Source organism: Oratosquilla oratoria, chromosome 4 (assembly GCF_046742065.1).
Source record: "Oratosquilla oratoria isolate Oo_2021 chromosome 4, ASM4674206v1, whole genome shotgun sequence".
NCBI lineage: Eukaryota > Metazoa > Arthropoda > Malacostraca > Stomatopoda > Squillidae > Oratosquilla > Oratosquilla oratoria.
The window spans coordinates 76,902,263-76,914,868 of NC_134780.1; positions in this window are offsets into that span (position 1 = coordinate 76,902,263).

Sequence of the window (12,606 nt, forward strand, 5' to 3'; positions counted from 1 at the left end):
GAGCGTAAGAATGAAGGAGACTGCAAGAGACCATGAGGTCTACACTAGGCAGTTCCATGTCTATTACCACCTGTCATCATCCCCCATCCATAAAGTTGTCTAACTGTTTCTTAAAACAACTGATAGTTTCAGCGCTCACTACATGGTTACTAAGTCTGTTCTATTTGTTGACCACCCAATTAGTAAACCAATTCTTGCCTATTTCCTTCTTAAATCTGAATTTGTCCAGTTTAAATCCATTACTGCGAGTCTTGCCTTGTTGTCTTGAAATGATGACCTTGTTTACGTCACCCTAGTTAAAGCCTTTGATCCACTTGAACACCTCTGAGCCCATGCTACATTTTGGTGTGAAGGTGGGTATGATGCAGTATGCTTAGTTATGCTTAGTTATGCTTAGTTTTATTTTGAGGGGTGTAAAGGAGGCACACCCCCGATAAAAATTCGTATATTCCCAATTTCGATGAAATCTAAACCATAAGTTTAAACGCTAATCATAATTTCAACATCTTCCTTCCCAAATTTTAGGCATATTTCAAGAGCCAAAACCATTCTTTGAATTTTCATCAGAATTGTTATAAGGATTGTAGCCATGAAAATGAATAGCATGAACTATATTTCGATTTTAATTTTTCTAAGGGGGCGTAGAGGGGGGTTATTATCCCCTTTTATGAAAATTCATATATTCCCAAAATTTCACCTTCTTGACATGTATTTCAGAGAGTTGAACCCCCTAATTTTAGACATTTTTCATGAGCCAACACCATTCTATGGGTTTTCGTGAAAAGTGGAATTTGAATTTAGCCATAAAAAGGAGAAGCAGGGGCTATATATGTCTTGATATTAATTTTCGTAGGGGAGAGTCGAGGGAAGCAATTCATATATTTCCGACTGCGATGATATTTAGATATGAGACACAATTTAAGAAACGTTCCAAAGATTTCACCTTTTAGAGCAACTATCACCAGAGAGGCCATTCAGATATCCTTCCAAAATTGAATTATTTCTTTCTTTCTTGCTTAAGGATTCAAGTTAAATCGAAGTACTGACAATATGATCTATCAAAACTATTTGAGTTGTTAAAAATTCGCATTTTCCTTTGAAAACCCAGTCAACGATGAATATTTCTGCTAGTATATACCTATATACGTTTATATACGAGTATATATCAGTGTTCCTTAACCAAGGTTCCCCGGAACCCTAAGGTTCCGCAAAAGGTCCCTAAAGGCTCCGCGAGAACGAGTAAGATATGGTAATGCACTTTTGATTTTTTATCTAATTTTTTATACCTAATATGATTAAACACGCACGACATATTATAGGTTATTGTAATTATGTAATATAGACATCATCCTATCTAACCTATTATTACAATGAAAATAAAATGAGAAAGATATGGTATATGTATATATATATATATATATATATATATGTGTGTATATATATATATATATATATATATATAATAAAATCAAATCAGCCATCCTGAGTCCACTGCTGAACAAAGGCCTCCTTCATAGCATTCCATGATTCACACGACCGCGCCAACCTCTGCCACGTCACTCCTGCAAACTTCTCAATCTCGTCTCTCCATCTCCTGTCTGGTCTCCCTCTTCCTCGCTTCCTATCTTGGCGTCCACTCAGTAACACACTTGCTCCATCGCTCGTCAGTTGTTCACACTAACTTACCTGCCCAATTCCACTTTCTTTCACCGCCTCCACAATATCTTTCACTCTAGTCTGCTCTCTCACCCAACTTGCTCTCTTTTGGTCTCTCAGCGTTATTCCCATCATTGATCTCTCCATTCTCCTCTGTGCAGTCCTTAGCTTTGTTTCCATTGCCTTCGTCAGTTTCCAAGTTTCACACCCGTAGATTATTACTGACAGAATGCATTGATTGTAAACTTTACGTTTCAAACATAAAGGTAGAGAGCCTCTCAGGATTTTATTATACTTACCAAACACTTTCCAACCAATTGTAATACGTCTTTTTATTTCATTATCATGATCTTTTGTCACTTTCACCGCCTGGCCTAAATAATTATACTCCTCAACTTCTTCAAGACTCTCACCATCAATTACAATATCTTTACTTTGGACTTTCGTGTTGAACATTACTTTGGATTTGGTCTTATTTATTTTAAACCTACTTTGAGACTTTCCTTGTTTAGATCACTCAGCATCTCTTGCAAGTCTTCTGCTCTTTCTGAAATAAGAATAATGCCCTCCGCAAATCTTATGTGGTTCAAATGTTTGCCATTAATCTTCAAACCTTTCTCTTCCCAACTCAGCCTTCTGAAAATATCTTCCAAGCAAGCTGTAAATAATTTGGGTGAAATGGTATCGCCTTGCCGTACTCCTTTTTTTTATCTTGATCTTTTCTGAATCTTTATGTAGTCGAATTATAGCGGTACCATTCGCATAAATCTTTTCTAAAACCCTTACGATCTGTTCGTTTGTACCCTGATTGCGTAGCGAGTTTAGTATTGCTTTTTATTCTACCGAGTCAAAAGCCTTCTCGTAATATACAAAAGCTAAACACAGAGGAATATTGTATTCTGTCGTTTTCTCGATTAGTTGGTTAATCGTCTGCAAATGGTCTAGAGTCGAGTATCCGATCCTAAAACCTGCTTGTTTTCTCGGTTGGTTTCCATCTAAAACTTGACTCAATCAATTTGTAAAGGTCTTGGACAATATCTTATATAGATTTGATAGTAAGCTAATCGGTCTATAGTTACTAAGGTTCTTCTGGTTTCCTTTTTTATGAAGCAAAATCACTACAGCATTGCACCACGATTCAGGAACGCTTTCTTGATGGAAACACTGGGTGTACAACTGAGCTAACCTAATATGAACTTCTTTGCCTGCGTCTTTCAACAGATCTATCGATATACCATCTTCCCCAGGTGCTTTTCATCGTTTCATATCTTTTAGAGCAAATTCTAATTCTTCCTTTGTAATCTTTGGTATACTACTAACGTCTACAGATAAATTTGCTGACTCAACTACGGTCTTCGATGAGTAATGCTCTTGGTAAAATTCCTCTACTCTTTTTACCATTCTGTCTCTGCAGTTAATGATTTCTCCGTTTCTATCTTTCAGACATATCATTTGCTGTCTTCCTAAAGCATGTCTGCGCTCAGTCACTTTAATACTTTTTCCTTTCCGAATACTTTCCTCTATTTCATCCATGTTTTTCTTTCTTTTCTCTGATCTCTGCCTTTTGTTGATAAGCTTATTTAGTTCTACTCTTTGTATTTCGTCTCTCCTGCTTTTAATCTGCATTGACCTCCTTCTTTTAATTAGGTCATTTGTAGCTTTGGAATATTTGTTTTCTCAAATACTTTTTGTACTTCATACTTTCTCTGCCGATTACCTAATGATATAGACTAAATAAAAATTCATATCCTCGACTGTGTCCTTGTTAGTTCTTAGAGCTTCGAATCTATTTTTAATTTCTAACTGAAATTTCTTATCATTATTCTTAACCTTTGCTAGGCTGATTTTCTTTTTTAAAACTAGTTTATTTCTCTCGACTCTGAAATTGAACTTAGCTGTGCAACCTACCATTCTCTGATCACTATCTATGTTGACTTTATTTATGACCGTAACATTGCTAACGCTCTTGCTCTCATCTCCTGATATGAAGTCTACTTGGTTCTTTGTTGTTCCATTTGGACTTCTCCAGGTCCATTTACGACCCACGCGCTTTTGGAAGAAAGTGTTCATTATCCTCATATTGTAGTTCTCTACAAAATTGACTAACATCTCGCCTCTGTCATTTCTTTCGCCTACTCCAAACTTCCCAATGCACGACTCGTCTCCCATCTTCATTCCAACTTTAGCACTGAAGTCGCCTATTACCAACGTGTACTTACATTTTTTCTTGATCCATTACCTGACTTAAATAATCATAGAAGGATTCAATTTCATCGTCTGTGTTCTGTGACGTTGGTGCATAAACTTGAACTAATTTTAGAGTGTACCTTTTACATAGCCTACCCTGTCTGATCAACTACATCACTTGACTACGTTACCAGCAACTTCTCGGTTGATCAAGAATCCTACTCCACTAGATATTTCTTTGTCCTTACGTCTATAGTAGAACAGGTGGCGACCATCTTGTAATTGTATCAGTTTTTCTTCCATTCTTCGGACTTCGCTCAGTCCTACGATGTCCCACTTGATGTTGTCTAGTTGTTCCATTAGACTCTCCAGCCTATGGTCTTCTGAGAGAGTTCTTGTGTTGTAAGTATAAAACTTCATTTTCTTCATTCTGTTTAATGTTCAAGGCTTGGATATGCTTGGACAGTGCTTACTCACATAAGGTGGCACACTGCCCATAAGCACATGAGGCAATGCGGTTGGACCTTTGGGAGACGACGATCCAACAGGAACGCCCGGTTTTGTTTTGTTTGTACTTTTCATGGTTGCTATGAAGGGCTCTTTTGGCAGTAATCTCACTTCCCTGCCAACTAGTTTCTAGTGAGATATTTCTCTGGTTTCACCTTTTTCGTTATATTCGGTGAAACCCTGTATATCTATAGGGTGCCCAATGGTCCACGCCGTCATTATGACTGTACCCCATATATCTATGGGAAATTTCCCTGTTCGCCATCATGGGCGTGTCAGTTAGCAGTGGGTCCTACGACTGTATGCGAATTGCTCTTTTTCTGATCTTTCTTACAAAACCTGTTCGATATGAGTGACCCTGCGGAGATTTTCTCTTTATCGACATAGCTTTTGTAGTCATCAAGATTCTCAAGCCTATCCACCACGTCAAGGTGGCAACTCTCGGATATATATATATATATATATATATATATATATATATATATATATATATATATATATATATATAATATATATATATACACACGCACACACACACACACACACACACACACATATATACATATACACATATGTATATAAAGTATATATATATATATATATATACATATATATATATACATACATATATACACATATATACACTATATATATATGTGTATATATATACATATATATACACTATATATATATATACATATATATATATATATATATATATACATATATACACAACTGAAAAAATCATAACATTTAATACAAGTTCCTTCTCACTGTTTCCCCTACTTGGATTCCCTCTGGAGCTGAATAAGATCGTCTTGGCTGTCCTTGAGGTGTGATGGAAGCAAACAATAATAGCTTTTTATTCGCTTATTAATTCATTCTTTATTTTCTTTTAATATTTGCTTAAGTTCTGCCACTGTATAGTTGGTTTGCATTGCTCAGATTCCATCCGTTTCCATTTGTTCATGGATTCTGGTTTTATACTGACGTCTGCATCTACCCAACATGGTGTGTGAGTGATTATCCACATCACACACACACAAACACACACACACACACACACACACACACACACACACACACACACACACACACACACACACACACACACACACACACACACACACACACACACACACACACACACACACACACACACACACACACACACACACACACACACACACACACACACACACACACACACACACACACACACACACACACACACACACACACACACAAACACACACACACACACTGACAATAGAGAAATTTCTTTTTTTACATAAGTTCCCAAGGTGCAATGACATAACTATACATATATCATCATGCCTGAGGACATTGTGCTTTTGAAAAAAGATAATAATAATCCTTTCGTGTACATCACAACCACACTGGCACACCCAAAGTAAAACAACTCTTGTCCTGATTGCGCCAGTTAATTTTATTCAGTGCAAGGATTGGCAGGCCTCTGATGCATTATTGGTTTGAGTTCTTCCGGTCGTCTTCTCTACCCGTTTCTTGCGGGGAGGCCGTAAGAAGCCGACTGGCTGGGAGTCGTCGGTCCGCCGGGCACAATGGCCCTTGGGGGAAGCCCAGGAGAGAACCGAGGTAAACCTGTATTCTGAAAAGATGAAGAGAAAAACGTTGTTTAGAACAATCCAATCTATCCTGCAATAAGTCTGAACTGGAAAGCTGTCCTTATGATGGTCTTTACCTCTCCTCATTCCCTCCTCACCGTAGTCCTGGCCCGTCCTTCAGCCTTTTGACCTATAAGGCTCCCGAAAGGATCTCCCATGGGCCCAGCCGCGTGAACCACTTGTCACTTATCCAAATGAACCGCGGCCGGCGGAGTGACTTGGACAAAGCTTCTTTGAAGAAACGCACGTGCATGTTCAGTAGCCTACAAGGAAAACTAACCAGTGCCTCGGCTGGCCACGTCAGACGCAAAACGGTTCTTTGAGGAGCGCACCCTCCATCTTTGTAACTCAGCGGTGTGGGAACGTTTTGCATCCGACTTCCCAGGCATCGACTTTGACCTCGCATCAATCAAGAGCACGGGTCATGAACCAACCTGTGTATATAAGACCGGACGGAAAGCCGAAAATTTAGATCGCCTCGAAGTATCACGTTGCGAACCTAGCTCGCTGTCTCCAACACCTTCTCTGCTGTCCCCTCCCACGCAAGCAGACCGTTTTGGAACATGACTTGAAAAACGCCTCCCTCGACGTGCCCCCTCCCTCTGTTCTTGCATTTAGAGCAACCCATTATTATTTTCTTGGCGCCCAGCTCTAATAAAACAACTGTCTCTCCATCAGTAATTGCCCTCCAGCCAGCTTGACCTTTCGTATATCTGTACACATTATTTCTTTATATACCTAATTTAATTTTGTTTATTTATTTTTCTTTCTTTGTATATCGTTACCCTTACAAACAAATTATCTGGGTCATTTTCGGCGACTTCTGGATTTTTGTCTAAATAATTCTTTCATCACGCTGTGTGTCGCAGAGGTACAATTGTCAATATCATATCTAGTGTCTGAATAAGTTAAAACTACGTAAGGAGTAACGGTGCGTACATTTATGAAACAGTTAAAGTAAAATGTTTCTTTTTTGATTTCCCGAAAAGCTGGAAAGATGACTTAGACATTTTTTTTTATTAGGCTGGCGATATGAAAAAAGAGTGATTTTGTTTCTTTGATACAAGCATGTAGAAACGCAGTGACAACAGAAAAAATAACTCCATACTTTTGGGAAGTAGGAGGAGGATGAGTAGGAAAAAATGAAGGAAAAGGAAGAGGAAGAGGAGAAGAAGGAGGAGAAGGAAGAAGATACTGTTTGAGTGTGGTCACGGTCGGAAAAAAAAAACGTTTAAAAAGGTGTTCATGTGTCCTATATGTTATGTCGTGCTGTTCTTTAGCTTCCTAGAGACCCACTAACTCACACCAGATCTAATCGCTTTCCATCCACTAACTTCCACTAGGTATTGGATTTTGAACACAATTGGGACACTCTGTGGGTTCCCAGAGGTCCGCGGACCCCACCTTGAGAACCACTAACACTGGTCCAGACCCCTCAGAAGAATAAAACCATCTGGTGTTACCGAGCACGAAGGGCCACGGGGCAATCTCTAGCATTAAGAATGTTTCCAATATTCGGGACGAAATGTTTCCGAATTCCAGAGTGTTTTGGATACCAGAAGTACTTTCTAGTGCTCACCGATAAAATGGAGAACAGCAGGATTACTTACCTGGCAAAAATCGTAATTACTTCATTGGTAAAACTCATTGTTACTTACACTGCAAAATTGTTTGGCGTAGTGGTGTCCATCGCGACCGTAATTATTGATGTAATATTGAAAACAGCTTTCGCACTGTAGACCCCTTTCACAGAGGTGGATTTGAAGGTAGTGGCACCTTTTAAAGCACGGAGGATCTACGGCAGAAGGACGAAGAGTACTTGGATCTGGGGGCTGTTGTGTTGGACAACGAGTCTTGGCGGAACTGTGCCCTTTGGGGTTATCTCCATACTGATTGATGACCCCGACATAACACTCCAGACACTCGGGGTCAACGTTACACTTGTCAATTCTCTCGTCGAAGAACTGGCAGGGCTTCTTGCATGAGGACGGGTAGTACGCGTTTGAGGCTTCGTTTGCGTACGAGTTCAAGATATCGATTACCTTGAGGAAATCCTTTGTACCTCCGCATCCCACGAACTGCGTCGCCAGACAGACGAAACCGAAGAGAAGAAACGTTTGCTTCGAGAAGTGAACGTTTAAGGTCTTCATGTTCAGAAGGCGGTTTGGAGTTCTAAGGGACTCGGAAGAAGATTGTGGAAAGCTGTGGTGACGATCTCTGGAAGGCGCGAGGAGAAGAAGGACCCACGATCCGTGTTTTCCGCGCCTCAAGAACCGACTGCAGAGCTCACTGTCGGAGTTTCCCTTAATAATACACAGACAGCGACCTTGTCACTGGTGGAGGAGGACCGGTGGAGCACGACTGCAGCACAAGGCAATAGCAGTGGTGGAAGTGAAACTGAAGTAATAGAAAGTGGATCTTGGGTGGTAAATGGGTCAAGGGAAGAGGGAAAGGAAAGGGGTGGAGGGTGGAAAAGTGGAAGGGCAGGGGGAAAAGGAAAGAAATGGAAGGGAATGGGAGAAGGAGAGAAATGAGACGATGGAAAGGTGGAAAACGGAAGAGGAGGTAGGAAGGTGGAAGGGTAAGAGTGGAGGGTGGAATTGGAGAGGTGGAAGGGGAAGGGCTGGAGGTTGGATTGCGGAAAGAGGAAGACAAGAACGGCAGGAAACGACTTGGAGACGAGGATGTGTTAAGCTAAAACTAGGAAGAGGAGGAGAAGGAGAAAGAGGGTATTTATATTTCGTCTGTGATAACCAGCGCTTCTAGGGGACAATATACCACCGAAAAAGTGGGGTCGTGGAGGCGGTAAAGGAGAGATCTGAGGTGAACAGAAGGATAACACGAGTTAAGAATGACAAGCATTCTTTCTCGAATGGTGCATGACTGGTCCGTAGAGATGTTACCAGTCACTCGGACATCGACTTTCGTCGTTGTAAATACCTGAAGTAAATCTCTAGTAACAGCGAGAATCACACAAAAAATGTCCAACAGTCGCCCCAGGAATCAAACGAGGGTTTCCCTTGATGCTAAACCAACACCTTACCGACTGAGCCATTGTAATGGTGGCATAGAATATTCTTTGTGTGTTGTACATACGTATTTGTAATATCGCTTATCTATTATCATTGTGAGATATGACATTATTATATACACTGTATATTATACATTATATCATATACATTATTGTGAGAACCAAGTGTTCATTTTAAGCGTGTATGTTTTCCCGCCAAGTCGGAGCTTGGTCGCGTCGCTTAGCGTCAGTCTTGATTCTGCTTACGAAGCGACCGCACGCGCGTTTTTGTAGTGCTTGTAACTAATACAATATTTTCCATTATTGCATTATTTGACTGTTTCATTGGCCACCCCGATACACCATGGGAGCTACATAGCAATTGGCACATCAACAAAATTTAATAAAAGTTATGTATCAGCCTTACCAATTGTCCTAGAGACGAGCTCGGGGATACTTTGAAAATTAGGTAAGGACGGCAGTTATCAGTCTACCTAGAATCTTCCTGACAGTGTATACTTTCATCGACTCCCCGTGTATATACTGCAGCAACTCCGAGGAATATAACAAGTGTAGACAAGGAGTTCGATGTCAGACCTGATATCATAAAAAATTTGGGAGTAATTATGGTGAACACGTTGGGAAAATACTTGCAAATTAACACTGGCTGGTAAGTTTATGTAGCGTTGTTCGTAACCTGTCTAATATCACGACGTAGTGGCAATGATGATAGTAATAGATAAATGATTATAGTAATAGATAAAAAACGTAGTGTTGGAAGTAATAATAGTAATGCTTTAAACAAAATAGTGTTGCAAGTAATAGTGGTAATTCAGTTTGCAATCGTAGTGTTGATAGTAATATAAATAATGCAATTTGTAAACGTTATGTTGGTAGTAATACTAGTATTGCCAAATTGTAAACAACATAATAGTACTTTAGTCCTTCAGGGTCAATTTTTACAATGAAACTATGGGATTTGTAAGAGCTGGATCGTCTGTGATGGTAGAATTAGATAAATGTAAACATTGCAGTGGTTTAAAAGGTAGAAAATTTAACAAGATTAGGTTATGGTTGCATGCAGGAGAGGAGGTAGTAAACAATAGTTGAAGTACGGTAGAAATAGAACTCAAAGTTGAGGAGTAGATAAAAAAAATGTTAGCCTCAGAAGATGAAATTGTGTCGGTTAACCCTTTGACTGATACAATCAGCTTGCAAACTTTGTTCTGACTGGCGCCAGGCGATTAAGTTTAGCTGAGGAAGATCCAATAACGATGTGGCTTTCAGAACCCGATGCGAACAGTCAGTCTAAGGGATCACATTGTAATGCCAAGGTGCGCTAGCCCATCGGATTCCGGAACCCTGCAACTCAAAAAGCATCTTGAGGAATCTTATGAAAAAACTCTCATAAATTCAAAGTCACTTAAACCCATGTCCTCTTCTTTTTTTTATACAGGGACAATGAAACAGGAGTATGGTATAACGCCTGTGCGACATGCAAAAGGAAACATACGGAGAAGGAAGAAAGTCCTTCCGCTGAAATGTGGACATCTGATGCCTCTTCCTCACTAGATCCATGAGAAGTCGAGAACTCAACAAATTGTTCTAAAAGTGCCAGACTTTCAACCTTTTTATTTATTTTCGTAGTTCAGCATATATCCGTAGCTCTACTGATCTTCCTGTTTCTCTATAATACCTTAACGGGCAACTCCCACGTGGCATATTGTAGACCGCGCCTTTCTCTATTCCTTTTTCCATGTTTTTAGTCTTGCTCCTGACAGCCTCTCCTAATTTCGTACCCGTAGAACAAGCAATTCTCACATCCGCTCTTGTGAGAATATGTCCTAACTCCCCGCTTACTTCGAATTAGGATCGGACAAAATCTCAGTTTTGCTCTCCTCGGACCGTTGCATTCTCTCTTAATCTGTGAATAAAACTCCAACTGTTCTCTGTGTTTACCTCACCACCCTTCCACTCGTTTGTTTTCCTTACTTCAAATAATTAGAAATTTAACGATAAAATAGATAAGTACATGAATGAATAGATAAGTAAATAAATTAATAAATAGATAGATAAACAAATAAATGATTAAAAACTAAATGAAACATAAGTAAAATATAGATAGATAAATGAACAATTGAAGAATATAAAAACGCTTTTTCGTCATGGCGACTAGTGAGAAGCAGATTTTTGTCGTTCCTCTTGTTCTCCTATTTTCTTTATTTAATCATTCATATGTTCAATTCCATTAACTTTTGACTATGAATCCTAAGGAACATGTGCAAACACCTCTGCGACTTATTTATTTAGTCATTTATCTATTATTTCTTCTTCCTCTTCTTCTTTATTTCTTTTACCAGTTCAGGTAATCTAATGGTAGATAGTGTTCGTCAGGACTGGCGAAATTTTTCAAAAGTAGCGCCTAGATAGTCCAATGCAGAACCACCGGCCTGTCCCTTGAGGAGCCGATGCCTCCTCAGTAGGCCCCTCGTTCACATAGTCCCCCACCCCACCCACAGGTACACCCACACCCACACCCACACCTAGACTCACCCACACCTTATTAACACTTCTTTTCTTGTTGACGAGCTTCATCTCCCCTTATATGGACTACGGGAACTCTATCTCTCAACTATCGTTATTTTCAAGGACACTGTTCTTCAGAACTCGGTGGCTAGGTGCCTCCTCCCCAACGGAGTAGGGTGAGGAGGGGGGAATACGGACGGAGGGGGAACACCGACCGAATGCTCTGTTATGATAACAATTTCAAATTGCGCGTTGCCACTCACCATCAACACAGCACACATCCTCATTGAACGGCACGTGAGCAACAGGTTTCCACCATCACAACGTTTATGTTTACTGGGTAATAAATTTTATTTTTCGGATGTTTGTTATTTTTCACGGTTCTCATATAGTGTCTCACGTCGGTCAATAAGGCATGATTGTTTCAACTGGAATGAAGTGCGTCCTTTAAAAGTGGCTGCCATGGCACTGTTGTGGAAAAAATATATGGTGTGGGGGAACATCGACCGCCAACATGTGGGGGACCACCGATGCGTGAATTTTTTAACAACTTGAAATAATTGGAAAACATAACAAAAAGTGACTGATTTTGTATATTATCATTATTATTATTAGTGCATTTGAATAAGTGATTTGTGTGTGTGTGTGTGTGTGTGTGTGTGTGTGTGTGTGTGTGTGTAAAGCGTCTGTCGAGCAAGGACAGTGTAGAGGTGTCCTGGTAACCACCAAGAGGCAGGCCGACCTGGTTAAGGTGTATCCCCCCCCCCCCGCCCTCTGCCTTCAACATAACACTTCTGAGTCCGTAGTAGCCTAAAGGCTAAGGTATTTCTTTGTATACATTTTCATGTCTTCAATTTCCTCTGTAATTAGGCTATAAGTTGCTCAAGTACCCTCTAAGGCAGGGGTTCTCAGCCTTGCTTGGCTCATGCACCCCTTTCACCCTTTGCCAGAATGTCATTCACCCCCTCCTTTCCAAGATTACCTGTTTCAAAAGGTGCATTCTAAATAATATACAGATATTATCGCACAGCATAACACTTTTCTAATCCTAAGATTAACCTGGGTTAGCACTGG